The sequence below is a fragment of the Rattus rattus genome, chromosome X (genome assembly GCF_011064425.1).
Source record: "Rattus rattus isolate New Zealand chromosome X, Rrattus_CSIRO_v1, whole genome shotgun sequence".
NCBI lineage: Eukaryota > Metazoa > Chordata > Mammalia > Rodentia > Muridae > Rattus > Rattus rattus.
In genome coordinates, this window is record NC_046172.1 from 122,896,275 (window position 1) to 122,902,658 (window position 6,384).

Here is a 6,384-nt window from a genome sequence, read left to right on the forward strand (position 1 = left end):
GGAACTGATTATTTTTTTAAATTTTTTCAGTTTCTGTTGTTATGCCTCCCCTTTCATTTCTGATTTTGTTAGGTTGGAAACTGTCTTTGTGTCCTCTGGTTAGTCTGGATAAGGGTTTAGCTATCTTGTTGACTTTCTCAAAGAACCAGCTCCTAGTTTTGTTGATTCTTGGAATAGTTCTCTTTGTTTCTAATTGGTTGATTTCAGCCCTGAGACTGATTATTTTTCTGCTGTCTACTCCTCTTGGGTGTATTTGTTTCTTTTTGTTCTAGACCTTTCAGGTGAGCTTTTAAGCTGCTAGAGTATGATCTCTCCAATTTCTTTATGGAGGCATTCAGACCCATGAGTTTTCCTCTTAGCACTGATGTCATTGTATCCCATAAGTTTGGATCTGTTGGACTTAATTTTCATTGAATCCTAAAAAGAATTTTATTTTTCTATTTATTTCTTCCATGAACAATCTATCCTTGAGTAGAGAGTTGTTCAGCTTCCACATGTATGTGGGCAGAAATTCTGTTGCTTTTGTTGCTTTTGAAGAGCAGCCTTAGTCCAAGGTGGTCCAATAGAATACATGGGATTAATTCAATGTTCTTGTATCTGTTGAGGTTAGTTTTGTGTCCTATTATATGGTTAATTTTTGAGAATGTACCATGAAGTGCTGAGAAGAAGGTAAACTCTTTTGGTTAGGATGAAATGTTCTGTAGATAACTTAAATCCATTTGATTCCTAACTTCTTTTAGTTTTATTGTTTCTCTGTTTAGTTTCTGTTTCCGTGATCTGTCCGTTGATGAGAATGCTATGTTGAAGTCTCCTACTACTACCGTGTGTGGCGCAATGTATGCTTTGAATTTTATTAAAGTTTCTTTTATGATTGTGGTGCCCTTGCATTTGGTGCATATATGTTCAGAATTGAGAGTTCATCTTGGTAGATATTTCCTTTGATGAGTATGATGTTTCCTTCCTTGTCTTTTTTGTTAGATTTTGGTTGAAAGCTGATTTTATTTGATACTAGAATGGCTACTCCAGCTTGTTTGTTCAAACCATTAGCTTGGAAAGTTGTTTTCCAGCCTCTTACTCTGAGGTAGTGTCTGTCTTTGTCACTTAGGTGTGTTTCCTGTATGCAGCAAAATGCTGGGTCCTCTTTACAAATCCAGTCTGTTCGTCTATACCTTTTTATTGAAGAATTGAGTCCATTGATGTTAAGGGATATTAAGGAATACTGATTGTTTCCTTTTATTTTTGTTGTTAGAGGTGGAATTATGGTTATGTGGCTATCTTCTTTCGGGTTCATTGTCCGAAGATTACTTTCTTGCTTTTTTCTAGGACATACTTTCCCTCCTTGTGTTGGAGTTTTCCATCTATTATGCTTTGTAGGGCTGGATTTGTGGAAAGATATTGTATAAATTTGGTTTTGTCATGGAATACATTGGTTTCTCTATCTATGTTAATTGGGAGTTTTGTGGGATATAGTAGCCTGGGCTGGCATTTGTGTTCTCCTAGGGTCTGGTTGACAACTATCCAGGATCTTCTAGCTTCCATAGTCTCTGTTGAAAAAGACTGGTGTAGGGTTGGGGATTTAGCTCAGTGGTTAGAGCGCTTGCCTAGGAAGCGCAAGGCCCTGGGTTCGGTCCCCAGCTCCGAAAAAAAAAAAAGACTGGTGTAATTCCGATAGGTCTGCCTTTATATGTTACTTGACATTTTTCCCTTGCTGCTTTTAATATTTCTTTGTTTAGTGCATTTGGTGTTTTAACTTTTATGATAGGAGGAATTTCTTTTCTGGTCCAATCTGTTTGGAGTTCTGTAGGCTTCTTATATGTCCATGGGCATCTCTTTCTTTAGGTTAGGGAAGTTTTCTTCTATAATTTTGTTGAAGATATTTACTGGTCCTTTATTTTGGGAATCTTCCTTGTCTTGTATATCTATTGTTCTTAGGTTTGGTCTTCTCATTGTGTCCTGGATTTCCTGGAGGTTTTGGGTTAGGAACTTTTTACTTTTTGCTTTTTCTTAACTATCATGTCAATGTTTTCTATGCTATCTGTTTCCCCTGAGATTCTCTCTTCAATCTCTTGTATTCTCTTGGTGATGCTTGTGTCTATGACCCCTGATCTCTTTCCTAAGTTTTCTAGCCCCATGGTTGTCTCCCTTTGTGATTACTTCCATTGTTTCTATTTCCATTTTTAGATCCTTTGGTTCCGTTCAATTCCTTCATGAACTTTTTGGTTGTGTTTTCCTGTGATTTTTTAAAGGGATTTTTGTGTTTCCTCTTTACTGGTATCTACTTATTTACCTGTGTTCTCCTGTATTTCTTTAAGGGAGTTATTTATGTCCTTCTTAACGTCCTCTATCATCAACATGAGATGTGTTTTTAAATCGAAATCTTGCTTTTCTGGTGTGTTTGGATATCCTGTATTTTCTATGGCTGTGTGAACTGGGTTCTGATAATGCCATTAGTCTTAGTTTCTGTTGCTTAGGCTCTTGTGCTTGCCTCTTGCTGTTTGAATATCTCTGATGCTAGTTGGTCTTGTTGTCTCTGACTGGAGCTTGTTCCTCCTCTAAGCCTGTGAGCCTGTGGGCCCATGATCCTGTGAGACTTTGATCTTAGGAGTGAGGGTGCTCCTGGGAGACCAGCTCTCTGCAGGCAAATTTTGTTTCTGAAGCCTGTTGAACAGTCCCAGCTCTGGGTGCAGATAGAGACTGGAATGGTCCTGTCCTACACTGCCCTGTGGCTCCTGTGGCTCCTGAGTCCCATGCGCTCTCCTGGAGGGTCTCTCCTTGGACAGTCAGTAGAGAGAAGATGGAGTCCTATCTGTGGTCTTAGGAGTGAGAACGCTCCTAGCAGACAAGCTCTCTGCAGGTAGGTTTTGTGTCCAAGAGCTGTGGAACATTCCCAGCTCTGGGTGCAGATAGAGACAGAAGGGAAATTTCTAGTTTTTATTTCTAATAGTACCCCTTTCATTTGTTTTCATTTCCCTATCATAGTAGCACCTCTAAAATACTCATTTCCCTCTTGTCATTGTATATCAAGTGACTGCAAAAGTTAGGACCATGAAATAATTTTACTTTCATACTTAATGAGTCAGGAATTCAGACAGGGAACATTAGTGCCTTGTAACTCAGACCCCAGCTAGAAAGTCTTGAAATTAGGAGTCACTTAGTATTGGATGTTAAAACCTCCTGATGGTTCTTTCATTCTTGTTCCTGATCTTTATCTTGCAATATTTCACACAGTAAGTTTAGTTGTAAATGTTAACTACTGTGTGCACATGTGGTTTCGCTATAGGACTTCGGTTTCTAATGACATGGAAGCTTCAAAGTGTTGAACTTATACTTCAATTCATAGGACTCAAACAAGTCACAAATTATGTCTCTTTTTATGACCTTACCTCAAGAGTTACATAGTATCAATTCTTCAAAGAGCTATACTCCATAAACAAGAAAAACAAGACTGAAATATACTCCAAGGGTTTTACTGTAGATAGAAGTGAAGAGACTGAGAGGGAGGAGCTGTATAAATATGACTTTCTGAGAAAATTAAAAAAAGACCCAATGACTATCAAGCCATTATAATAATGTCTTGTGGATCCAAACATGTATAAAAATAAAATAAAATGTATATATATATATATATATATATATATATATATATGCTGAAAAGATGGCATACTGGTTGAGAGCATTTGTTGTTGTTCTAGTGGACGTGCACATGTTGGGTCCCAGTGTTTTTAATTCCAATTAGATGGGTTTGATTTCTTCTTTTGGTCTTTACTAGCACCAGGCACATATATGGTGCGCAGACACACACAAGTAAAATATCCACAAACATAAAACAAATCAATTAATTAATTTAAAATTATAAATGGAATTTTCAAAAATACTTACATAAAATACTTCTTTCATTGAAAATTTCTTTTTAAAAACATAGGAAATAAAAACAATTTACCCATATTCTTTCAGATAATAGAAGAAAAAGTATTTTTAGTCATTTCAAGATGAGTTGTATATTCATTCCAAACTTTAATGAGTATATTACAAAAAGCAGTAACACTCTTTGAAAGCAGAAGCACAGTTACTACACTAAGTAGTATTTTTTTCTAGGTTTTTTTTTTTTGTGTGTGTGTGTGGCCTCTAACTTCATAGCTCCAGGAGGCCTTGAACTTCCCTATTGTTCTGCCTTCCACACTGACTGCTAGGAGTATAAACAAGTGTTACTAGACCAAGTTTAAGAGATTATGGAAGTTTGACACAGGGCTTCAAGCATCCTCAGCAAGCACTCTTTCAACCAAATTACATCACTAGTATCAAAATAGCAATTCTTTATGAGCGAGTAGTGTTATTTTAACTCATAAACAGGAAACTACACATATATGACTAATCTCAAGAGAAGACTGTGACCATTCTTGCCCATTGTATCTGGATTTTGAAATTAAATAATGAATACAACATTTATTTATACACAAAAGGGAATAATCTTCTTCAATGATATGTGCACACACACACACACACACACACACACACACACACACACTCCTGAAGTGACTACATGTTCTCCAGACAGACCAAGCAACTAAGTATATCCTTCTTGTACTAGAGGGCAAGGCTTTGCCTCATACCCCCATTTGAAATCCCAGATTGAAAGCTGAGGGCATGCCTAAGGGTCATTGATACATGTACTGATTGAAAAGGGAAATTCATTCCTATACAAGTTAGTAAACACATACATTTTGCTTTATGGTAAGTAATTTAATATCCTTCATGATTAGAAACAAATTGCAAAATATGAATAAAAGAGAGCTTCTATATCCATTATTCAACTGTGGGACATCTGGATTGTTTACAGCTTCTGGCTTTCACAGATAAGGCCTTTATAAACATAGTGGAGCATGTGCCTCTGTGGTGTTGTGGGGCGTCCTTTGAATATATGCCCAAGAGTGATATAACTGGGTCTTCAGGTAGAACTACTTGCGATTTTGTGAGGAATCTCTAAATTAATTTACAGAGTGGTTGTAACAGTTTGCTATCCTAACAGCAATGAAAGAGTGCTCCTCTTTCCCACATCCTGGACAATATGTGCTGTCACCTGAGTGACATATAAATGACTAATCTCAAGAGAATACTGTGATCATTCTTGTCCTCAATTTTGCATCTAGATTTTGAAATTAAATAATGGATATTTATTCTGATCAACCAGTCTGATTGGTGTAAGGTAGACTCTAAGGGTCATTTTGATTCCCATTTCCCTAATGACTAGGGACTTTGAACATTTCTTTAAGTGCTTCTCAATTTCGAGATTCCTTTGCTGAGAATTCTCTGTTCAGCTCTATACCTCATTTTTTGATTGGGTTGTTTGGGTTTGGCGGTTAACATTTACACAATGGAATACTGTTCAGCTATTAATAATGAAGACATCAAGAGTTTTGCAGGCAAGTGGGTGGAACTAGAAAATATCCTGAGTGAGGTAACTCAGATCCAAAAGGATATGCATGGTATCTACTCACTAATAAGTGGATATTAGCCATAAAAGGACAGAATACCTAGAATACAATCCACAAACCTCAACGAGGTTATCAAGTAGAAAGGTACAAGTGAGGATTCTGCAATTCCACTTGGGAAGTTGAAAAAAATAATCACAGGAGGCAGAGGGGGGGAGAGACCTGGGTGAGAGAGGGGAGGGGGAGGGGAGGGGAAAGGGGGAACATGATTAGATATAGAGGGGAGAGACCTAAGAGAAGCCCTGAGGGCCAGCAGAATGAATGGAAATATGCAACATTCCTCTAAGATGTACCAGAGACTTGGGAGGTGAGAGACTCTCAGAAATCAAAGGGAAGGACTTTGGATAAAAGGCTCAACAATGGGGAGAGAGAACTTATAGCGCATACTTCCAGTTGAAAGACAGGGCATCAACTGGAGGGTTAGAGTTGCCATCCCACATCAAAAATTCTGACCCAGAATTGTTCCTGTCTAAAAGAACTACAGGGACAAAAATGGAAAAGAAACTGAGGGAAAGGAAGTCCAGTGACTGGCCCAAATTGTGATCCAGCTTAAGGGAAGGCTCCAAGGGCTGACACTATTACTGATGCTATGATGTGCTTGCAGATCAAAGCCCAGCATGGCTGTCCTCTGAGAGGCCCAACAAGCAGCTGACTGAGACAGACACAGATACTTACACCCAACCAATGAACTGAAGTCAGGGACCCCTGTGGTTGAATTAGGGAAAGGCAACAAAAAGCTGAGGAAGAGGGCGACCCCATAGGAAGACTACCAGTCTCAACTAACCTGTACCCCTGAGTTGCATATGACATATTGCTACAGGAAGATGTCTTTCAGATGATTTCCTCTCTCTCTCTCTCTCTCTCTCTCTCTCTCTCTCTCTCTCTCTCTCTCTCT